The sequence below is a fragment of the Vombatus ursinus genome, unplaced genomic scaffold (assembly GCF_900497805.2).
Source record: "Vombatus ursinus unplaced genomic scaffold, bare-nosed wombat genome assembly UNPS02001419.1, whole genome shotgun sequence".
NCBI lineage: Eukaryota > Metazoa > Chordata > Mammalia > Diprotodontia > Vombatidae > Vombatus > Vombatus ursinus.
The window spans coordinates 16,234,110-16,259,915 of NW_020941197.1; the positions used below are offsets into that span (position 1 = coordinate 16,234,110).

General features: G+C 37.8%; 1 long non-coding RNA gene across 2 annotated transcripts in view; it reads right to left on the reverse strand.

Annotated features, from left to right (window-relative positions):
* LOC114046774 overlaps nucleotides 1-11,546 on the reverse strand; it is a 28,669-nt gene extending 17,123 nt beyond the window's left edge. Inside the window, exons 1-3 of one of the 2 annotated variants that reach the window (XR_003569545.1) lie at nucleotides 11,487-11,546; nucleotides 6,352-6,436; nucleotides 5,157-5,191 (exon numbers count right to left, since the gene is read on the reverse strand). This is a non-coding gene — a long non-coding RNA (uncharacterized LOC114046774). Of the gene's footprint in view, nucleotides 1-5,156; nucleotides 5,192-6,351; nucleotides 6,437-11,486 lie in introns of those variants that run through there. The other variant, XR_003569546.1, reaches the window with a different exon arrangement.
* Nucleotides 11,547-25,806: the final 14,260 nt, after the last annotated feature.

The window sequence follows — 25,806 nt, forward strand, 5'->3', positions numbered from 1 at the left end:
TAAGATCCATTTTTCCCTCTGTAGGATCATTCTTGTTTTTGCTGGGGAAGTCAATCTTGATTCTTAAGCCTATATTCCTCCTTCATGGAGAGAAATGTAACGATATTGCTCCTATCACAAGCAGCTGGTAAATGGAACTAATTTACCATTTTTTGTCTCAATTCTTACCTAGCCCTTAGTCATTGAATAGGCGTTGTCTCAGACAAACTGAGGCCTGGGAATGATCTTAATTTAGAAAGTTCAAGTCACCCACTGCATCTCAGGCCATTACCAGTCATCTTGACTTTTATCTGACCTCTGGACTTTGATAACTATGGAGGAGAGAGTGAGGCTAACAACTTTGCCCAGCTCTGCCTCACTTAAATCCAATTTACTTGGGAGTCAAGACATCACCCTCATGATATCATCGATCCTCTTCAAGAATGAAGGGCCAACAACAACAAGAAGCCTTCTGGAACACTGTATTCCAAGCTCTCCGCTCCTCCAAAGTGGTGGCTGCTAAGTCACGTGCAAGACTGACTGGCCCCTCAGTACTTTAATTCTGTCTTTCCAACTGCTTGGAGTATTTTTTTTCTTTGATTTGGAAGCTCTGTATTTTGACTCTATTTTTGGGGGAGTTTTCATTTTGAGGTTTCTTTAAGGAGGCAACTAGTTGATTCTATTTCCAATTTGCGTTCTGGTTCTCTGAGATCCAAACAGCTTTCTTTTAAGATTTCTTGAAATAAAATTTTAGGGTCTTTTTCTGGTTATAGCTTTCAGGTAGTCCAATAATTACATTATTTTTTCCCTCAATCTGTTTTATGTCAAATGTTTTTACTATGAGATACCTTACATTTTCTTCTTTCAGGCTTTTGACTTTTTGTTTTAATGTTTCTTATTGCCTTATGGAGTTATTGTCTTCTATTTGGTCCACTTTAATTTTCAGGGAGTTTGTTACTTGGGCAAGGTTTTGTACCTCCTCTAAATTGTTAATTCTCTTTCCAATTTTTTCTTCTATAACTCTCATTTCTTTTCCATTTTTTCCCTCTAGTCATCTCATTTCATTGACAAAAACATTTTTAATTTTTTTCAACTTCTTACTTTATCTCTTCTAGGAATTCTAATTGAGTTTGTATCCAATCTGTATTTTTCTCTGAGGCTTTCTTTTATGGAGTCATTCTCTTCTGCATTCTTCAAGCCTACTCCCTGACTTTGGACTTGATATTAGGGCTGGGTTCTGCTTCTGGAAGAAAGGACTGGATTAGCCTTGTTGCTGCTTTCTTGGCAGGTATGCAGTATTGTGTTATTCCAAACTCTTAAGAATATCTGAAGCTGGAGAACTGCAAGGTTCCAGTGCTTCCACAGCAGTTTGATCTGGAGTAAAGTCTGATCACTGCTCCCCACTCCTTCCCTCAGTTTGAGCTTTGCAAGTTCCTGGCCTGGGTTTGGATCTGATCAACAGTATTGCTCCTAGACTCAGCCATTATCAGTCAGCTGGAAAGCTCTGCTGGTTCAGAGTGATAAAACTACAACCCTCCCTTTGGTTTGAGATTCCTGTCCTGTTTATTCCCCTTATGGCTTCAGATTGAGCTAGAAGCTGAAATTGTAACTCTGCTCTACTCCTGGAGGAAAAGTCATACTGTTGCTGTGTGCTTTTGAATTTGCTCTCTTGGTTTGCACTCCAGGGCCTATGAGCGCTCCCTACCTCAATAGGCCACCTCCAGGTATGGGTCCCATATTCAATCTGCCCTGGTTTTGTGACCCAGAATTAATTGAGTATTGAGCAACAGAGCAGCCAATTTATACTCTTCTTACTCTGGTGCACAGCCTCTTTCTACAATGGAATGCTCTAAAAGGTGCACTCCTGACCAGGCCCCATTCTTGGCATCCACAAACCTCTTTGTCTATCTCCTTATGTCAACTTGAGCTGGAAAAATGACTCACTGTGAATTTTTCTTGGATTTTTTCATCAAGATTTAGAAGAATGCGTTTTCTATGTCTGTTTGAAGGTGTTCTTCCTGCTATATTCTACCATCTTGACTCCATCCCAATCATCCAGATTAGACTGAAAAGTGTGTCGAGTGTACATCCCCTCCTATTTACGCCCCCTCCCCTGCAAGTTGGTTGTTAAACATTTACTAGCATATACCTGAATGGGTTCTTCTACTCTGTCTCTGTCAATTGAAACCTTCCTACTTTTCAAAGTCCAGTTCAAATGTCTTCTCTTTTGTGAAGTATTTCCTGCACCTTCCAGTTGAAAGCTATCTCTCCCTTCTCAAATCTCTCATAGCAAGCTGTAAAATATTTTCTCTACACCTATACTATAATTTGTATTACATGACTGTTATTTTCTTACCCTTCATTCTAGATTATAAGCACCATAAAGAGGACTGTCTTTTTTTAATCTTTCACAGCACCTAGTACAATGCCTCCCACATAACAGGTACTTAATAAATGTTGTTGAATTGAATTGTATGTAATAATTACAAGACTTTTGGCTCTACAATGTGTTTCTTTTAATGACCATTAAGAGATATAAAATAAATAGACTCAAAAACTGTTAATTAAGAAATATTTTTATCTATATGATTTTTTTTTTGAGGAGGTATTACTTCTGCAGGTAGGTGGCCCAATGGATCGAATGTTAGGCCTGGGCTCAGGAAGACCTGAGTTCAAATCTAGCCTTAGATACTTGCTAGCTTTGTGACCCTGAGCAAATTACTTAATTTCTGTTTTCCCAAGTTTCCTCAAATATTAAAGGAGGATAATACCAGCACTTACCTCATAGAATTGTTGTGAGGATCAAATGAGATAATATTTGTAAAGCACTTAGTAAAGAGCTTGACATGTAGTAGATGCTCTGTAAGTGCTTAATTCCTTCCCTTCTCCTCCTTCCCTCCCCAAGATAATTAGTATACAATTAATATACAATGAGATGAAGCAGAGGGAAAAGAAGGTCATCAAAAGATATAGGAGGTAAAAAAATATTCTGAACCAAATAGAAAAGGTTACACATTGGGTGAAAACATGGGAAAAGAGAGGCTGTATAATGCAGAGTGATGGGTGAAGAGAGGTATATGTAAGGGTGAGTGTAGCCTATGAGGACCTGGTAACATTTAGGGTGAAAAAGTCAATGTTTCTATTTGCTTCCCAGTGTTTTCCCTCTGTTACAATAATTAGCTCATTTTAAGCCTAAAGGACAATATAATGGCTCCTAAGGTTCACTGTGTTCTTTTCTTCTTTAGCTTACTGAAACAGGGTGTTATATCCTGGTTTCATAGTGTTTGGAAAAATTGTTTACGTGTGTGTGTAGTTCTTTTCTTAATTATTATCTCTTCTGTAACATTCAAACATTTGATACACATTTTATCGCCATTAAAGCATTTTCTTTACTCACTAACTTAGAGGTAATTTTGAGAATTTTAAAATTGCTTCTCTAGAAAAATAAAACTGCCATTAAAAGACAGCATATGTATTTTGTTTTATTCCTAACAATATATTCTAATTTAAAAATATATTTTCTGATTTGACCTTTTGTTCAGTGACCACAACTAGTCACAGAGAAAATTCATCTTTCAGGTGAAGAGTGGACTAGATGACCACTAAGATCCTTTTTCAATTAAAAGACTCTATGATTCTATGAACTACACTGTGTAAATTTCCCTGAATGAAATATGTGTGTATGTGTGTATGTGTATATATATATATAAGTACATACACACACATATATACATACACAAAAACATATATTTATACACACACTCACGAAATTGATCATCCAGTAACTTTGTTACATTGCATATCAGATGCTCTGGCATCACTTATAAGCGTAGATTTTTAATTATAAAAATACAAATATGTCAATAGTTATCTTGAATAAAGTAAGTTATTTTGTGATACCAACTATAGCTATGGTCCAATCATTTTGGAGAGCAATCTGGAATTATGCTCAAAGAGTTAATAAACTGCCTATACTCTTTGAACCAGCAATACTCCTAGTAGGTCCATTGCCAAGGATGATTAGGGAAAAAAGAAAAGAACCTATATGTTCTAAAATGTTTATAGCAGCTCTCTTTGTGGTGGCAAAGAACTGGAAATTGCAGAGATGTCTATCAATTAGGGAACAGTTGAACAAGTTGTGGTATTTGATTGTGATGGAATACTACTGTGACATGGAAAAACAGAGTGAAATGACCAGAACCAAGAGAACATTGTATATAGCAACAGCAATATTGTTTTAAGAACGACTTTGAGTGAATAAGTCATTTTGACTATTACAAATATCTGAACACCCTTTTGTAGAAACAAAAAGGATATGGTTGTTTGAATTGGAGGGAAAAAAAGGCTTTAGAATTGGAAATGTGAAAGGTCCTCTACTTCAATTTGTCCATTTTACAAATAAGGAAACTGAGACCCAAAGGGAGAAACTCACTTGTTCAAGGTCACTTGGGAAGGTAGTGACAATAACAGGATTAAATCCTAGGTTTTCTGATTCCATAGCCAATATTCTTTCCACTACATCATACTATTTTTTCATCAACACACACTTAAACATATATATATATACATATATATATGTCTTTGTGTGCATATATGTGTATATAAGCACCCACTCATATGAAAAACATACCTTGAGATAACGATAATTCAAGGAATTCCTCCATAGATGATCTACCTAGTTCATTGGAGGCCTTCTGGGAGGTGTTCAATATTCAGTGAACACAAAGTCAGCCCTCAGACTGTCCACCGGCTATCCTTTACTCTTGCTACCCGACTAGCCTGACTCCTCTTCTAATCATACATTTCCTGGATATCTTTTTTATGCCACTTCTTTCACACAAGTATTTGCTGTTAATGTGTATCTACTATGCATCTCCCCATTGATTGACTTTTTGATCACCAGAAATTTTGAGGTCTACGCAACTATAGTATTTTTTGTTTGCAACTATGGAACGGAAACGTGCATACATCCTTGTGATTTCAGAAACTCTAAGGACTCCTGGAATGGGAATTTCTTCCACCAACACATATTATGACCCATTTATGACTTATTAGATATGTGATAGTGAGTTATCCGAGGTACATGGAGGTTAAAGGACTTGCCTAGTATCACTGCTGTAGTCAGACATGGGATTTGATTCCAAAGCATCTTGATGTAGGAGTCAAGACTCTTTACTTTGCCATGTGAGCTGCCTCTATGACTGGATGAATACTGATAAAAAACGATGGGGGTTTTGTGTTAGGGAACAATTTAGGATTATTAAAAAGAGTTATTCAAATTAAATTAAACACAAATTAAATACAAAATTAAAATTAAATACAAATTTAAATACATTATTTAATTAATGTATTTAAATTAAATACATTAAACAAAATTAAATACAAATAAAATACAAAAAATTAAATACAAAAATTAAATACAAAAATTAAATACAAAAAAGCTTATTGTTAGTATATTGACTAGTAGGTTGTGGATTATTTGGTCACAGCAACTCATTAGACAAACAAAAACAGATAAAGACCTGCCATCTGATGTGGTCCTCCTCTGCTTCCACATCCCTATTTCTAAAAAGATGGTAACAGAATGGTGGGAAAGGGTGCCAAGAATTGGACAATTGGCATTCTAAATATGAAATATTTTTCCAGTGACCAAATATTCATTATATTACTAGTGGAAATGAACTATCAGAATGTGTTTCTATTACTATAGATGAAATCAGAAGACATGAGAATTTTAGCCAAAAAAAAAAAAAAGTTGGTTCATAGGTTCTCCTTAGAGAAGAGCTGATTTCACTGTGTGCCCAAAGGAAACAGCAAACATTCACAGATAGTGCATTTATTTTTAAAAAATTAAAATTCGCCATAAAAATAAAATATTAATATTATTTTTTAAAAAAAGAAAATGTGGCATAGTGGATTAAGAAAACTTGCTGTGGAGTCAAGGAAACCAAGATTTAGGTGCCATGTGTTTCTCACACATCTGTCTGTATAACCTTAGTCAAGTAGTATAACTTCTTGGTACCCACAGGCAGCTCTCTAAGAGTATAAATTGCAGAACAGGTTCCTCATTGGGAGTCCGCTATACCACTAAAAACACATATCCCATCCAAACAGATAAAAAGATACAAATTAATTTTTAACTTAGAAAGTGGTAACTCATGAGCACATACTCTACTGATTTCAATCAAGTAGCATCTATATTTGAAATTTCATTATGTCTTTAATGAACAAAAAATGTATTTTCTCCTCCTTTTGCTTTTCCCCTTAAAAGTACTTACAACAAATATATTATGTTCTAGCAAAAAAAAAATTTCTGCATGGATTATGTACATAAATATTTATCTGTCTCTTTCTGTATCTTGTATTCATTACCTGTCTTGAGAGATGGGTAGTAGGCTTCGTTTTCATTCCCCTGGAATCATGATCGGTCATTGCAATAATCTTAGGTCTTCCAAATCTGTAAACATTGTTGTAACAAAGTTGTGAATATTTCTATTATTACATAAATTATTCTCCTGGTTCTACTCACTTCATTCTATACCAGTTAATACAAATCTTCCCAGTTTCTCTGAAACTTTCCTTTTGTCATTTCTATTAGAACAGTGGAATTCCATTATTTTATGTACTATAATTATGTACCATAATTTGTTTAGTCATTCTCCAACTCACGGGTACTCCTTTAGCTCCCAGTTCTTTGCCACTATAAAAATAGCTGCTATAAATATTTTTGTACATTTAAGTCCTTTCCTCTTTCTTTGATCTCTTTGAAATATAGGCTATAGTGCTATCACTGTGTCAAAGGGTATGCACAGTTTCTTAACTTTTGGAACATGGCTCCAAATTGCTACTCAGAATGAAAAGGTAGACTCCCAAGTATTTTATATAGTCTGTAGTTATTTTAAATGGAATCTATCTTTCCATCCTTTCTTCCTGGTTTTTGTTGGTAATACATAGAAAAGTAAATGATAGTATAAAATAACATTTATTAAGTGTTTACTATTGCTAAGTATTATACTAAGTGCTAAGGATACAAAGAAAAATAGGAAAAAGCCCCTGACCTAAAGGAGCATATATGTATAGAGGTAAAGAAACATACAAAAAAAAATACAAGGTAAATTTAGAGGGGCAGGTACGAGCATCTGCGGTTACTGGAAAGGACTCCTACAAAAGGTGGTACTTGAGCTAAATCTTAAAGGAAAGGGATTCTAAAAGACATCAGTGAGGAGGAAAAACAATACAGGAATGGGGGACAGCCAGCACAAAGAGCAATGATTATTGTGTGTGAGGAATAACAAATAGGACAGTATGGCCAGACCACAGCATTTGTGGAGAAGAAGCACGTGCCAGAAGACAAGTAATGAAAGGGTTTAAATGCCAAATAGAAGAACTTATATTTGATCCTAACAGTAATAGGGAACCACTAGACTTTATTGAATAGGGAAGAAAGGAAAGAAAGAAGGAAGAGAGTATTTTTTTATTAATTTATTTTGATTTATCAACAATCACTTCCATAAGCCTTTGAGTTTTAAATTTTTCTCCCCCTCCCTCCCCCCTTCCCTTCCCAAGTCAGCGTGCAATCTGATGTAGGCTATACATATACATTCCCATTAAACATATTTTCACAATACTTAAGTTGTAAGGAAGAATTAGAACCAACAGGAGGAACCACCAGAGAGAGGAAACAAAACAAAAGAAAAAAATAGCAAATAGTATGCTTTGATCTGCATTCAAACTCCATAGATCTTTCTTCAGATGTGGATAGCATTTTCCATTATGAGGCCTTTGGAGATGTCTTAGATCCTTATATTGCTGACAAGGGTTAAGTTTATCAATATTAGTCATTGCCCAATGTGGCTGTTACTGTGTACAATGTTCTCCTGGTTCTGCTCACTTCACTCAACATCAGTCCGCACAAGTCATTCCAGGTTTTCTGAAGTCTGCTTGCTCATCATTTCTCATAACACAATAGTATTCCATTACATTCATATACTGCAACTTGTTCAGCCATTCCCCAATTGATGGGCATTCCCTCAATTTCCAACTCTTTGCCACCACAAAAAGAGCTGCTATAAATATTTTTGTACATGTGGGTCCTTTTCCATGATCTCTTTGGGATATAGCCCTAGAAGTGCTACTGCTGGGTCAAAGGGTATGCACATTTTTTAGCCCTTTGGGCATAGTTCCAAATTGCTCTCCAAAATGGTTGGATCATTTCACAACTCCACCAACAATGCATTGGTGTTCCAATTTTCCCACATCTTCTCCAACACTTATCATTTTCCTGTTTTACCATGTTGCCCAATCTGATAGGTGTGATGTGGTACCTCAGAGTTGTTTTGCTTTGCATTTCTCTAATCAATAGTGATTTAGAGCATTTTTTCATATGACTACAGATGGCTTTAATTTCTTCGTCTGAGAACAGCATGGAACAGAGTATTTATTAAGTTCCTACTACATGGTAGGCACTGTGCTAAGCAATTTACAAATAATATTTCTTTTTTTTAGTTAAACATTAAAAATTTATAAAACTTTTTGATCAAAATAGTTGGACAAGTATATATAATCCCATTGTGTTAATAATGAAATGTTAAGAACAAGGTAGGCCACTGCTTCTACGACCCAGCTCCACAACCTAAGACTTGCTAATGGTGTCACAACCAGGATATAGGAGTAAGAAGTACTTCTTTTAGAACCTCAATTTAGTAACAGCTTAAAGGGGGGTGGGGGTAGGGGCTCTATGGACAGATCTAGCTACACAAAATGAGATCAATGAGACACACTTTTTCATTTGAAATATGAGCAGAATTCGAAGCTCCTGCCTGCATCAAGATATCCTAAGACTAATTAGTTAAACGTGCAAATAATATTTCATTTGATCCTCACAGCAACTCTAGGAGGTAGGAGCTATTATCAGCCCTACTTTACAGATGAGGAAACTGAGGCAGTCAGTAGTTCCATGACTAGCCCAGGATCATACCAGCTAGGAAATGTCCCAGGCCAGATTTAAATTCAGGTTTTCCTAAACCCAGGCTCAATGCTCTCTATGCATTGCACCACCTAATTGTTTCTTGGGGATGACAGGGTCATATCTATGCCTTAGGAAAATTGCTTTGGCAGCTGTGTGGAGGATAGATTGGAGTAGGAAGAGACTTGAGACAAGGAGACCAATTAGAATACTATTGCAATAATCCAGGTGAGAGGTGGTGACTGAATGAGTGAAAAAGACGCGCACTAGAAGTATGGAAAGAGAAACAAGATTTGACCACTGATTCTCTATGTGGGGTGAATGAGCATGAAGAATTGAGAATGACACTGATGTTGTGATCTGAGGTAACTGGAAAGCTCGTGATGACTTCAACACGAATAGGGAACTTTAGAAACAGATTTCGTTTGGAAAGAAAGATGAGTTCTATTTTGGATATATTGCATTTGTGATGCTTTCAATGGGCAGTTCACGTAGTGGAACTGGAGCTCAGGAGAGAGAGTAGTGCTGGATGTTCATTTGGGAGTCATCTGCAGAGAGATGATAAATGTACCCTGTGAAAGCTGATGAGATCACCAAGGGATAGACTCAAGAGAGAAAAGAGGTGAGAGCTCAGGAAGCATTAGATGAAGAACCACCAAAGGATACTGAGAAAGAGCACCCAGGAAAGGCAGGAGGAAAGCTCGAAGAGAGCGCTGTCCCAAAAAACTTGAGAGGACCGAGTTATTTAGGAGAAGGTGGTCAATGGTGTTAAATGCTGCAGAGATCAAGAAGAATGAGGATTGAGAAGAGATCATTAGGTTTGGTCATTAAGAGATCATTGGTAACTTGGGAGAGAGAAATTTCAGCCAAATAATAAGATTGGAAATCAAACTGCCTGGGGTTTAGAACAATGAGAGGAGAGGAACTGAGTATAGATAGCTTTTTCTTTTTGAATTAATTTTAAAATGTTCTTTTAAATTATTTATTTAATATTTTATTTTCCCCCAGTTATACATAAAAAGAATTTTTAACATTTGTTTTTAAAATTCTGAGTTCCAAATTCTCTCCTTCCCTCTCATCCTCCTCATTGAGAAGGGAAGCAATTTGATATGTTATACATGTATAGTCACGTAAAACATATTTCCACTAAAGTCATGTTGTAAAAAATAAAATTGACCCAAAAAACCCCAAGAAAAATAAAGAAAGTTTAAAAAGTATGCCTCAGTTTGTATCAAGACTCCATCAGTTCTTTCTCTGGGGTTGGATAGAATTTTTCATCACAAGTCCTTCAGAGTTGTCTTGGACTATTGTATTGCTGAGAATAGCTAAGTCATTCACAGTTGATCATCTTACAATATTGCTGCGAATGTGTACAATGTTTTCCTGTTGATACTCATCTCACTTTGCATCAGTTCATGTAAGTCCTTCCAGGTTTCTCTGAGAGCATGCCGCTCTTCATTTCTTATAGCACAACAGCAGTCCATCACAATCATATACCATAACTTGTTCAGCCATTCCCTAATTGATAGGCATCCCCTCAATTTCCATAAATAGCTTTTTCAACGAGTTTAGTTGAGAGATGGAGGATGATAGCTACTGGGAATGCTCAGATATAGTGAGTAGTTGTGTGTATGTATGTGTGTGTGTGTATGTGTTTTAAAGAATGTGGGAGACATGTTTGAAGGCAGGAGGAAAGGTACTAGTTGTTATGAAGAGATTGAAGATTAGAGAGTCAGTACAGGATAGTGGGGCAATTTGCTGGAGAAAACAGGAGGGGATGGCAGCAATGGTGGGCTGGCTTTGACAAGGAGAAAGGCCACCTCTTTATAAGAGATTGAAATAAAGTTCTATTTGGTTTTAGGAATCATAGAACAGTGTAAATATTCAATAAATATTAATTAATGATGAAACTGAGTATAAGGCAAAAATGTGTTTGGTAGGATAACACTGCCTTCTTATTTCAGAAAGATAAGGGAATGTAAATAGCATGTAGAAGGTTACAATTCCATCTCTCAGTTCCAGTGAACATGAATAAATCACTTTAATCACAGTTTTCAACAAAATCCCTGTCAAGAAATTATAGCCCTACACATTTGCACATGCTTTCATTTTTGGGTATAAGATTTCCTTGGAGATTTTCAAAAATCATACTATGTTATAACTCCCTTGCTCAAATTTAGATTCTTTTATGGACTAAGATGTTAATCAGGTGGTATCTCAATTCATTTCCAAACATTTAAGTCATGTAAAGATAATGTAAGGAGCTATAACATATTTACTGATAACACAATATCATAAAGGGCCCAGAGGGCTGAAATTATGAGGATTTAGCTCTTACCTTCAAACGCTATAGGAAGAGAGGAATGGATGAGTTGGAAAAACAACAGCAGCAGCAACAAAACCCAACCCTTGTCATTTGAGGGTTTTCCTCTTTGCTGTTCTGTCCTAGCTGTCAAGAAGTAGAGAAAGGCACCAAATCTCACTTGTTTAAAAGCAGCACAAGCCTCCTCTCTGTACATAAAGCTTGCCCTGGTGTACTAACCCTGTTCAGCACAACTGCCGTGGTCAGATAGGAATTTTCTTCTTGTGAGTTTGAGTAATCCTAAAAGAGAAAGTTGGAAAAAAAAAAGAGTGGTAAAGAAATCTAGTTTAAGCTAAATACTAAATATCAAATAGGGCATGTACAGAGGAAAAGTGAAACCAAGGTGTTGGAAAGCACTTGAAGAAATTATCGTAACACAGAGATCTGATTTTACACTGGTCCCCAAACTTCTGCATACATTCATTTTTTGGATCATTTTACTTTCCTGCGGTGAAAGAATACCGTAATCAGAAGGCAGGGATTGTTTCATTTTATGTTTGCATCTCTACAGTCTAGCACAGTGAATTTATTATATATCATAGATGATTAATAAATATTTGTTAAACAACTGAACGCATGACTTTAGAGTCATAAGACCTAGGCTCTAAATCCCAAATGTCACTTACTCTTTTATGACATTGGGCAAATCATTTAACTTCTTTGGCCTCAGTTTCCTTATCTATAAAATGAGTATACTGAATTAAATAATCTCTGAAGCGCCTTCTAGTAGCTAGGTGGGACAGTGGATAGAGTGCTACAGCTGGATTCAGGAAGACTTGAGTTCAAATCCTATCTCAGATGCTTACTAGCTGTGTGACCCTAGGCTATCACTTAATCTCAGTTCCTTATCTATATAATAGGGATGATAAAAGAATTTATCTCTTAGGGTTATTCTGAGGATAAAATGAGAATATTTGTGAGTGCTTTGAAAACCTTAAAGCATCATATAAATACCAGCTATGAAATTCTGCAATTCCTATAGTCAGTTCTGAGTTTGCAAGAATTTTTAAAATGTCTTTTTATTTTCCTGAAAGGTAAGTGAAATGGATTTTTTTTCATCAAGAGAAAATTATCATGGCCTTCAAGCAATCATTTGCCCAAAGCATTTCACTTAAAATACCAGAATTCTTCACATTGCCCTGTTTGCCCTGTTTTGGAAAGTGCTTAGAAAATTAAGTGCTTACAAATTTACTTTCCAAACACGAGATGATGCATTTTCCTCTATTGCTAATTTGTCTCCTTGCTACTATTGCTTATTAAGTGTAAGAGATAATGCTAAGAACTTCTCCCATAACTTCATAGCCAACTTTCCTTCTTTTTTTTTTATATACATCTATTCTCCAGCATCATTTCATTTTTTCCCATCAATTGGCAAGCATGTTTTACATACTTTCTAGGGACCTGGAATAGATAGGTTCAAACCAAAACTCAGGTTTTCCCTCCTTAATGGTTAACTGTACCAGGACATAAAGACAGAAGGAAATCTGTTTCTGTAGCTACTGTATCTGGCTGGTTTCAATCCGAATAGATCTTAGAGCTAGATGTTTGGTTTCACTATTTTTTTTTTCTCTTGAGCTCAGGAGGTGCTTTTTTTTTTTTAAATTAATTAATTAATTTTTTTAAATTTATGGAATAAAAAAGTCTTTCCATAACAAAGTATAATAAAAAAGATGATTGCACATGAAACTGAAAATCTATTATGTAAAACCTGCCATTCCTTTTAAATATATAAAGTTATCACGTACATTTTTCCCCTTTTTTTCTTCCCTCCCCCCACGCCAGAGATGCCTACATTAGACACAAATAGGTGTATATGTGTATATACGTATATGTGTAAAATTATTCTATACCTACTTCTGTTTATCACTTCTTTCTCTGGAAGCAGATAGTGTCTTTCTTCATATGTTTTTTATAATTAATTTGGGTATTTATAAGACTCAAGATGACTTATTTGCTCAAAGTCATTCTTAAAACAATATTGCTGGTACTGTTTACAATGTTCTCTTAGGTTTTACTATTTTTGAAGAGCTGTAGGGTGAGGGAGGACAATTGGGGGAAACTGATGCTCAGAGGAACCTAGATTTGATGTTAAGATGTTAGAGTTTGAGTAAATAACTCAACAGCAAAGTTGCTGGTATAAACCTGGCTCTCCAAGCTTCTTTTCTGAATCTGCTCTGTTCATGCTTTCAACAAAATGTCAGGTTGTTGTTTCAATAACATGGTTAAGTTAACATTTAGTAGCACAGCAAAAGAGAGTATTATTTAGGTCTATCAGAGAACTGGAATTTAAATGCATCAAAGTGACTTGGAAATGGGATGAAAAAATACACAGAATAATCCACCCTTTTGTCGTATAGTTAGAATATGTCTTATAAGTATTTTTTTGGGGGGTGTGGGAAATCTCTATCAGTTTTTTTTAAGTACAATTTTGTGGTGTTTTGAAAGCATTATGCATATTTACTATGAATAAGCTCTTCGTTTGATTCAAGGAAACAGATTATAAAACATACTCCCTTACTCTCACACTTACTATGAATAAACCTTTTATCTGATCCTTGGAAACTGATTATAAAATATATTGTTTGTCCTTCATTTTTGAAGGGGATCAATGACATCACAGGTGATGTCTTAACTTGTGTGTAAATTGTATTTAAGTAACGCAGAGTAGCACAGAGGTATTAGCCTAACTCTCTCCTCCAGAGTCATCAAAGTCCAGCGGCAGGACAAAAGTCAAGAGGACTGGCAATGGCTTGGCACCTTTGATGTCTGACCAAGCCTGCTTCAGCTGCCTTCATGGCCTTGGAACAAATTGTCCTCATCTGCTCTTTCCACCTGGGGAAGTCTTCAATTGCTTAAGGTAACATTCCCCTAACTGAGGTTTGAGGCCTGTTGGTTACCCTCAACCTGGTTTAGCCTATCTGCATGCTTTTCTATTCTCGACAGAGGAGTGGGGGGCTAGGGATATAGAATGTCTCATAGATATCAAAGAATCAATTTCAATGATATGTGGCAAGAATATTGGGGAATGACCCACAAAAGTCCTTAATAAGTTAAAAAAAACTTTTAGGTTATATAAATAGCACAGATAAACTAATATTCTAGAATGAGTTATTAGCTTCATAGACACATAGCTCAGGAAAGTTCAGGATTCTGGGCCCATTAGAATTCTAGCGTTAAAGCTGGAAGGGACCTCATAGACCACCCTCTTCATTTTACAGATGAAACAGAGACTTGGAGAAATTAAAAAAACTTGCCTAAGATCACACCTGTAAGGAAATATGACAGGCAGGATTGGAAGTTAGTTTGACTCTAGAGGCAATGATCTGTCCACTGACCTATACATTTCCTTTACCCTGTGTCCCAGGTTAAATTCCCCAGAAGCCAGCAGCCTTACACAACACTTCAAAGTCACTGATGCACTTCAAGTTTCCTAATCTGTAAAATGAGGAGAGTAACCTAGATGATCTTCGAGGTCTAATCTAACTCTAATATTCTATGATTCTCTACATAACCTAGACTGGTAAGTCTTCTCTCTTTTTTGAAAGAAAAGAAAAGGAAAATTCAAGTTTTCTCTTATTGAACCTAAACTTTCTCTACATTGCGATGTTAACTATATCTCCCAGTCCATGGTACTGTCTTTTTGCTCACATTCTATAGAAGTTAAGTTCCACTCAAGTCTCCCCAGAATTTTCACAAAGCCATAAAGCCATCCTTACTTTACATATACTTTGTTGTTCAGTCATTTCAGTAGTGTCAGACTATTTGTGCCCCATTTGGGGTAGTCTTGGCAAAGATACTGGAGTGATTTGCCATTTCCTTCTCCAGCTCATTTTATAGATGAAGAAACTGAGGCAAACAGGGTTAATTGACTTGCCACATAGCTAGTAAGTGTCTGAGCCTATATTTGAACTCAAGATGAGTCTTCCTGACTTCAGGCCTGGAGCTCTATCTACTGCACCTACTAGCTTCCCTCCTACATATATTTAGGTGTCCACAAATAAAAGTCAGTGGCAATAAGGATTCTGTGGAGGACAAGGTACAGGTCCTAGAACAGGTAAATTTATTTCTTAAACATTGGGCCATAATCATGTGAGAACACTGTCTCATTTGAAGAGAACTAGGAGGCATTAGGGGCAGTGAGGTGGCCAAATCTGGGCTCAGATACTTACTACCTATGTGACTCTGCGCAAGTCACTTAATCCTGTTTTCCTCAGTTTCCTCATCTGTAAAATGAGCTGAAAAAGGAAATGGCAAACCTCTCCAGTATCTTTGCCAAGAAAACCCCAAATGAGGTCATTCAGAGTCCTACAAAGACTGAAAGGACTGAACAATAACAACAGAGTCATTAGGAGTCATTATCTGCCCTCTACCCAGGTATTTAGGAGGTATAGAGACATATTCTAAGTAGCAGTATGAAGATTTATTTGGTGGTGCAGCAGATAGAGTGCTGAGCCTGGAGTTAAGAAGACTTTAGTTTAAATCTGGCTTCAGACACTTATTAGCTGTGTGACCCTGGGCAAGTCACTTAACCTCTGTTTACCTCACTTTCCTCCTCTGTAAAATGGAGATAATAATAGCACCTACCCCCCAGGGTTGTTGTGAGAATCAAATGAGATAATAATTGTAAAGCATTTAGCACAGTGCCTGGCACATAGTAAGCACTATATAAATGTGAGCTATATAATGATATCGATCTCTGGCATTTGCACAGCAGTAGCTGGTGATTTGCATCCTCATTCAGCTTCCCAGGGCTTTTTTCTTATGTTGAAATAATAGATGAGAAGGAAGAAGGCCCAACAACTGTTCACCAATGTTCCTGAATCCCTCGGTGTCTTTCAGAATCAGGCTAGCCACCAATGTCCATCATTTTAAACCACTGCTCTTTGGCCTGATACTGTGAATGTTTAGCCATCTAGTGAAAGAAAGAGCACTGGTGGAAAGAAAGAGAGGAAGTATTTTTTCCCTCCAATAGTAAATTCCACTTTGTGATTGCATATTTATGTGTCCCATAACTATTTCTAGTGTACTAATGCACAAAATATCTGTGGAAACTCCTGCTAACAAGTAACAGTATAAGACTAAACTTTCATCATATGCATAAAATAAGAATAACAAGAGAAAATGAATCAGAAATAGAAAATTAACAATATCATGTGTTTGCCACTAATCAGACATACCCTAAATACACAAATATTCCAGAATATAAACTTTTTTATTTAGTATAGTAGCCACCAGAAATCTAAAGCCTGTAGTATTCATTGTTATACTTTCTTATATAAACAAATACTTTTTACTTTGTTTTTCCAATTAAATACTCTTGATTCATTCATTCTCCTTTAGAAGTTTCTGCAGCAAGCTAAACAATCTCTCTCCCCATTCTCATACTACGGTGCACAAAAGTATATGTAGTAAAAAGAATATGACCCAGGAAAAAAAATCATGAAGTGTATAGATCCAAAATGACATTTTCACTCATTTTAAACATATACCATTAATCTCACAGGATCCTTTAAACCATAGTACATACTTTTTTCATATGAGGAGATGAAAGAATGTTTCCTCAATTCCCCAAGCAGCACAATTCCTTGACTTCACTGCTATATCTTTAGCTCCCAATGTTGGTGTCCTCCTTTCTTCTTCCACTTTTAGATTTCATGAAGCTCTCTCATGTTAGGATCTAGGATCTTGGATCTGTTTCCTTCTATCCCTCGGATTTAAGGCCCCCACCTGTATATATGGTATATCATAATGTAAAAAACACTTTGGCTTGGATTAGGATTCAGGAGACTTGGGTCCTAGTTCCATTTGTTATGGATTCTTTGTGTCACCTTAGGCAAGTCATTTAGACTCCATAGGCCTCAGTTTCCTCATCTGTAAAGTGAGGGGATTAGACTAAACAAATCTCTGAGATTTCTTCCAGACCTGGAATTTCTTGTCATCTAATGTGATAAAGCTCTGTGTCCCCAAACACTTACTCCTTATGACTCGACCCTCACTTCTTTTCCTTTTTTGTTGTAGCAGAAATTCTGGAGGATGCTGGCAAGCACCAAGAAATCTTAGACTCAGTATTCCTTTTTTGTTCAGTGTACTCCACTGTTATACCATGAGACTCATAAATGATTGCTAAGACCTTAGAGGAGATTTCCCCACTTTCTCACTCTGAGATACCTTCCAAATCAATTGTTTCTCTCTTCCTTGGTAGGCTAAAAGTGGATCTGAGCTGTGAACCATCTTTGGGTACAGGTTTAAAGTCTTTTAAGGACTACATGCACCCTGAAATGGAAGAAAAAAGAGGTGTTCGGAGAAGGGATGTCTCAGTGTTGGTATGTGGCCTTGGGGGATCAATGGGGGGATGGGAGAGGAGGGAAGATGAATAAAGAAGGAAGCTTCTACTAATTGTTATTCCAAGCATATGCAATTACTCTGGTCAGGGCAAGGCAGGCAGTGAGTCATTGAGGGGAAGGTATAGCCATCACCTCAGACTTCAGGGAGCAGAGACCTAGGAATAGAGTAACAAAGGAAGGGTTCAAACTTACCTAGATTGTTCTGTAACTGTTACCCTTACTGATTCCATTTAATAGATGGCAAGGAGTGGATCAAACTCCATATGCTAGGCACCCAGAGGAAGGAGAACCCAGTAGAGTTATGCTCTTGGCCCCCAAAGTTGCCCTTGTAAGATGAGGCAACAAATCCACTCTTGCTTCTATCTTATCTCTGATCTTCCCTTGCTAAAGTGACCATGTGTACCCTAGATTCAGTCAAGGGTAGATATGTAACTTGTTGGGGGTGGGGTAAAATTAATAATAATTAGCATTTATAAAGTACTTTATGATTTGCAAAGCACTTCATATCTATTATCTCATTTGATTCTCACTACAACCCTGTGACATAGGGGCTAATAGATTGGAAGGAGGTTAATCGCCTTGCCCAGGGTCACACAGCCGGTAAGGGTTTGGGGTAGGGTTAGAGCCAAAGTTTTCTAGAATGTAAGCCCATTGCTTTATTCATTGGGCCATACTGACTCCCTAAAACCCTGATGGACTGGCTTCTTTTGCATCAGACTCCTTTTGACAGAATATAGGAGCATAGATTTAGACTTAGACGGGACCTTGGAGGTCATTTAGTCCAACACCCTTCTGCAGTAGATGACAGCCAGAGAGGTTGTGATTTGCCCAAGGTCCCATAGGTAGTAAGAACATGGCAAGAATTAGAATGGAGTTCCTCTGATTCTAAATCCTGGGCTTTTTTTTTTTTTAACTATACCACACTATTTGGCTATTTGTCTTCCTTGAAGATTACTATGCATGTCATGGGGCAGTGGAGGAGTCAGGAAGACCTAAGTTCAAATCCAGCCTCAGACACTACTAGGCAGGTGACCCTGGGCAAGTCACTTAACCCTATTGTCTCGGTTTCCTCATCTGTAAAATTAGCTGGAAAAGGAAATGGCAAATCACTCCAGTATTTTTGCTAAGAAAACCCCAAATGGGGGATGACAAAGAGTCAGACAAGATTGAAACAACTGAACAACAAACATGAACATTATAAATTAAAAAACAAAGACATCTTAATAAGAAACTGTGATTCCTCTGTCCTATGAGGTCAGCACTATTGCCCTAGAAAATCTTTGGATCATAAATCTAGAGTTGGAAGTTTTCAGTCTAATCTCTTAATTTTACCAATGAGGAAACTGAGGCTGAGCAGTTAAGTGATTTGCCCGATATTACACACATAGAAAATATCTTCAATGGTTTTCTTTTTATACTCACTTAACTATTTTAATAGGGTCTTCCATTAATAAGTAGACTCCAACTTATTCTCACAATATTTTTCTTCCTTATCTTCCCCAAATTCCTTAGTCTTTCTTCCTTCCTCAAAAAGCTGGCTTCCTTGACACTTACTAGCTGTGTGACCCCGTGTAAGTCACTTAACCCCAATTGCCTAAAAAAAAAACAAACCCCCCCAAAAAAACTAACTAAAAAAAAAAGCTGACTTCCTTTGTTCTGTTGTTTCCTCTCCCAATTATTGAGACTGGAAGTAGGTTTTTCTTTCTGACTGCCAGTTATACATTTTGACAGTTTCTAAACCTCTTCTGTTTGGCACTTAGAGCCCTCCATAATCAATCAATCAATCAATCAGTGTGTATGTATTAGCACCTACAATGTGCCAGGTTAATTGCTGGGAATATGAAAAAGGGGCAAAAAAAACCACATCAGCCCCTCCTCTTAAGACATTTATATTCTATTGATGGAGACAACAGGTACACATATTAGTACATCTAATCAGGCTCCAAAAGATCTTTGTATCCTTCTTTCATGTCATTCCCCTTCACATACTTTATACTCTAATCAAACTGGACCGCTAACTTGTTCCTGAGCATAATTCAACATATATTCATGATCACAGTGTCTTATACCTGGAATATGCTCTCTCTCATTTCTGAACCCCAGAATCCTTATTAGCCTTCAAGGTTTAGCTCAGGGGTCAACTCCTTTGTAGGGCCTTGCATCGTCCTTTCAAGATATTAGTGCTGGATCCATAATAACAGCTAGCATTTATAAAAGTTATCCTTTCCACATCACGGGAGTTAGGGGTGTGGTACCCCCCCAACATCTAGAAAATCCATGTGAAAACTTTTGGCCCTCCCTTTGTACCAAAGAACAAGCCTGAATTTTTAAAAAATGTTTCCTTTATGTGGTGTTTACAGTGCCTTATTGTAAAATTTGAGTTAAGTATTTGGTCATAGGCTACATTTTGTATACTACACATATATTATATATATACATACATAAAAATAAATATAAATAAAATATATAATAATAAACATATAAATTATATATAAATTTAAAAATAAATATATATGTATATACTATATATATTTATATACCATACATATGTTTTACACATTTCTGAGTTTCTAAACTTTTTCTGTTGTCTGTTGGCCTTCACACGTCATCTGTGACTTCTACAAAACTCCTCCCAAATTCCCATTTAATTTCTTATGCCAACCCATAATATATTGAAACCGCAATGAGGAAAATTGTGATGTAGAAGGGGCGCCTGTATAGCACTTAAAGGTTTGCCAATATTATCTCATTTGATCCCTCCAACAACACTGGGAGGTAGGTGCTGTTATTATCCCCATTTTACAGATGAGGATACTAAGGCAGAGTGGTGAAGTGACTTGCTCAGGGTCTTACAGCTCATAAGTATCTGAGGTCGGATTCGAACTCCAGGCTTTCTGAATCCAGCTCCTATTTCTCTATAGGAGAAAATGCGCCACCTAGCTGCCACATTCATCCTCAAATTTCCTTGTATTTAGTCATCTATGTACATCCTCCCAGGAGGCTGTAAGAAGCTCTTTGAGAGCAGAGATCATTTCCATTTTGATTGCATATTCCCAGTGTCTAGCACATAGATGTGTACAAAGTAAATGGCCTCAGGCATAACTGTGAGGGCTGGAAAAATCTGTCCTAGGGAATCAGCCACTCCTCCTTTCTGTGCCCTTTAACCTTCCCCCACCAAGTCCACACCCTCATATTGCCCTCCTTTCCTCTCCCCCCATCCTATTACTTAATTCAGTCTTCTTTGGGATAACACAATGTAAAAAAAAATATTAAATTACTATTACAATGTGTTACTTTGCCCAGGTTTGAGAGAGAAAGGGCAATTTTTGGACTAAAAGAATATCTAATGGAGAACTTTTTGGCATTATAACATCTAAGTGAGTTGAGATTTGGGGAACATAGGATATCCTTCCTATTGCCCCTGAAACTATTACACTCCATTGAGTAAAGGTAGATCAACTTCTTTTTTTTTCCCAATTATTTATTTATTTATTTATTTTTTAGATCAATTTCTTAAGGGCCTACTTCAGTATTATGATTCTTGCTTGACCCTCAGCTGACACATGAAGGCATCACAATATGATGAAAAATACACTGAAATAGGAGCCAGGAAACCTTGGGTTTTGTCCCAGTTCTGTAAACTTCCTTTGCCTCAGTTTCCTTTGCTATAAAGGGGATGCAGGATCTAATGAGATAGCAGAGGTGACCTTGCTGTGACCAGGGCAAAGGTCTATGCCAGTATAAGACAGTATATTCTGAATCCTGGCAAAAATACCCTCTCATCTAACTGTCCCTGAGGTTCTGCTTGATCCTGCCCCAGCCCTGGATTTAACCTAGTCTCCCTGGACCTGGGAATTCATTCATTCTTTGAGCAAATATTTCCTGAAAGACTAAGGGCAGTTAGGTGGCGTAGTGATGCTTACCAGCTGCGTGACCCTGAGTAAATCACTTAATCCTGTTTGCCTCAGTTTCCTCATCTGTAAAATGAGCTGGAGAAGACAATGGCAAACTACTCCAGTATCTTTGCCAAGGAAACCCCCGAAATGGGGCCATGAAGAGTCGGACACAACTGAAAACAACTGAACAATGATGATTGAGAGACTACTGTGTATATATATAACACACCCTGGGAGATTTTGTGTGTGTGTGTGTGTGTGTGTGTGTGTGTGTGTGTGTGAGACACTACCAAATGATGTTCATTCAACAAATATTTTTAAAGTGCCTACCGTGATGTATACAGCGTACCAGGCCCTGGAGATAAAAAAACAAAACAAAACAAAAATAAAACAGCCACTGCCCTCAGAGATATTAGGTTCTATTCTATATGTACAAAGAAAATAAAATGAAAAGCATATACAGAGTAGCTTCAAAGGAGAGGTGACTAGCAACTGGGTGAATCAGTACAGGAAGGAAATAAGTATTTATTAAGCACTTACTACGTACTAAGTGATTTATGAAAATTGTCTCATTTGAGCTTCCCAACAACCCTGGGAGGCAGGTGCTATTATGATTCTCATTTTACAGTTGAGGGAAATTGAGGCAGAGGTTGAGTGACCTATCTAGGGTCACACAGCTCAGAAGTGAGTGAGGCCAGATTTGAACTGGGTCTTCTTGGCTTCAGGCCTAGCATTCTATCCAGCCACCTAGATGCCTCAAGCGTCCTATGACACAAATAGAACTCTGAAGGAATCTAAGGATCCTAGGAGCTGGAGGTGTGGGAGGGAGGAGGGATGGGGACAATCTGTGCCAGGGCACAGAGACAAGAGAATGAAGGGCTGTGTGTGTGGGAAACTGCAATAGGGCCAATTTGGCCAGAACATCAATTGTGTGAGAAGGTAATGTGAAAGAAATCTGGAAAGAGAGGCTGCAGCCAGATTTTCAAAAGGGCTTTGAAAGCCAAACAGGAGTATGATGTTTTATCCCAGAGACAATAGGGAGCCACTGGTCCTTCTTGAGGATGGGAGTGACAAGGTTAGACTTGAACTTCTGATAATAACAAGTTTCCCCCCAATTTTTTATTTTTGTAAGATGATATGTATATATAGCCGAAAGGAATAACAGAAGACATCTACTTTGATTATCTCATTTTACTGATGAGGAAACTGAGACCCAGGAAGGGCACGACTTGCCCAAGGTCACACAGGCAGGAAGTTTGAATTTTATATAACTGAAAATGACTACTTTATTTTCTATGATCACTTCTACATGTTGTTTTGTTAAGAATTCTCCTCTAGCTACAGTTATATAAGATACTTTCTTTAATTCTCCTCTACATTTTATAATATGACCCTTTATATTTTTGCTTCCTTGGTCTGTTTCATTGATCAATACTTCTTTTTTTGACCAGCACTAAATAGATAATATCAGTTTGATAGTGGTGAGGAGGACAAATTTGAGAAGGGCAAGGCCAGGGGGTGGGAATTCAATTAACTGGGTATTACCTTAGGCCCAATGTAAGTGATGTGGGCCTGGACTGGGGTCTTGACGGTGTGAGTGGGGAAAAGCAGACAATGTGAGGTATTCAGTGTCCCAAAAGTCTTCATGCACTTTTAAGCTGCAAAAAGATTTGGGGATGCCCTGCCTTGTGGAGGAAGAGGGAAGAGTCACAGAGTTCTAAGTTACAGGCCACTGTGATGTAAATCCGGGTGACTAAAGAAATGATGATGTCCGCAGCAGAAAGAAAGTTAGGAAAGAGTGAGTTCTGAAGGAAAGATAATAAGAGATGTTTTGGACGTGTTGAACTTAATGCCCATGAGACATCCATTTAGTGATGTGTAGTAGGTGGTGATGAGGGACTAAAATTCAGGGGAGAGAATGAACTTAATACATAGACCAGGGAGCAATTTGCATAAAGATAAGAACTGAACTCCATGGTAGATGATGGGAGAATCAAGAGAGAGGAAGGCCCAGAATACGTTTTTTGTTGGGGGGAGAGAGAGGGTGGAGTGTCATTGTTGGAGCCTGTGATTGCATTGGTGAAGGGCATTCCCACTGTAGGAACTCCCTCACACAATGGAAATGAGCAACAACTCAAGAATCTTAATTTACAGTTTCATGGTGCACTTAAAGTTAAGTGATTTATCCACAGACGTAGAATGAGATGTGTTAGATGCCAGGATTGTACCCAAATCCTCCTGACTCCAAAGCAGGCCCCTTTTCCCCCTATTTCTGTTACTGTGTATAGGGGGCATGGGTAGGGGGGAATGTGAAAATGAATAAAACACTTATAGATCTTAAAGCCTAGAAAGAAAGAGAAGTTGTGAAAATCACTTCAACAAAAGAAAGGATTGAAAAGTGCTAACAGACATGAACAAATTGCCAGAGGAACTTAGAGGAAGATTAGCACTCCTAACTTCCATGAGGGAGGCCTTGTGTGACTCTGTCTACTACCTCCTGGGAATGGGAGGGTATCTTCTTTTCCTTCCTAATTGTCATGGAATCCATCAGTCAACAGGCGTTTTTAAGGCTCCTCTTAACTGTCTTGCAGGGTGCTAAATCTGGGGCTTCAAAGAAAGGTAAGAGACAGTCACTCCCTGTCCTCAGGGAGTTCACAATCTAATATGTATTTATCTGGAGTCTAATAGTGATTCTCTCTGGGCTATTTCTGACTCTTGGTCTTATTTTCATTAGTTCCTAGGTGCCAATAATTCCCAAAGCTCCCTTAGAGAGGAAAGGTGGCATAGTGGCTAGAAAGCTGACCTCTAGCTAGGAAGACTTGTGTTCAAGTCCTGACTTTGACACCTACTGTTTGTGTGACCCTAGACAAGTCACTTGACCTCTCAGTGCTACAGACAATTCTCTGAATTGCAGAAAAGGTGCATTGGTGAGAGAGTTTTGTCACACAGGCATTCCTTCCACCAATAAAATCACTGGTCAAGTTTCTTTTGTATCCTTAGAGAAAATGAGGCCTTAGGTGAGAGGCAAGTAGACAATTGTTATAAATATTGCCTATAATACAGAAAACAAGATGTGTTCAGAATGGGCTATTTCAAAGAGTGGACTAGAGATTCTATAATTTTTGGTGCTAAAGAATGACCACCCCTAGACTTAATCAGTCAGTAAATATTGATTAAGAAATAATATTTATCATTAATGTGTCAGTCATTGTGCTGATAGCAGGGGATACAAAAAGAGGCAAAAAACAACCCTTGCCCTCAAGAAACTGACAATCTAATGGGGGAGGCAAGAAGCAAATGACTATGTACAAACATGCTATATACGGGGAAAACAGAAAATAATTAACAGGGGGAAGGCACTAGAAATAAGAGGGGCTGGGAAAGGCTCCTGTAGAAGATAGGGTTTAAGGTGGTACTTGAAGGAAGCCAGGAAAGCCAGTAGACACAGGTGAGGATGGACAGCATTGTATGTAAGGGATAGAGGAAATGCCCCTAGCGGAGAGATGGATTGTTTTGTTCATGAGATACAAGAAGGATGGAGTCACTGGATCAAAGAATGGAGGAGTAAGGTCTAAGAAGACTGAAAAGATAAGGAGAGCCAGGTTACGAAGGGCTTTGAATGCCAAGCAGAGGATTTTATACTTGATCTTGGAGGCAATAACAGGGAATTGGGGGGGTGGGGGTGCCACCACATGGTGGGATCTGTGCTTTAGGAAAACGCTGAATGGAGGATGGATTGGAGCAGGGAGACACTTGAGGCAGGCAGACTCACCAGCACGTCACTGCAATGTGTGAGGTGAGGGTCTATCACAGTGTGGTGGCAGTATTAGAGAAGAGAAGGGGGCCCATCTTAGAAATGGTGCAAAGCTGAAATCAACAGACCGTGGCAATATAGGGGGTGAAAGGTAGTGAAAAGTTGAGGATAGCATCTAGGCTGCACAAGTGTGAGGGACAAGGAGGTTGGCGTTGCTCTCTACAGTAACAAGGAAGCCAGAAGGAGGCAGAATTTAGGGGCAAAGACAATCAGTTCAGTTTTGGACATGTTGAGTTTAAAGTATCTATTAGATATCCAGTTCAAGATATCTGAAAAGCAGATTGGAGGCCAGTAGAAAAGTCAAAGCAGTGGAGGTAGATTTGAGAATCATCAATATAGAGATGGTGATTAAACCTATGGGAGCTGATGAGATCACCAAGCAAAGTAGTATAGAGGGAGAAGAGAAGAGGGCCCAGGACAGAACCCTAGGGACATCTATGGTTAGA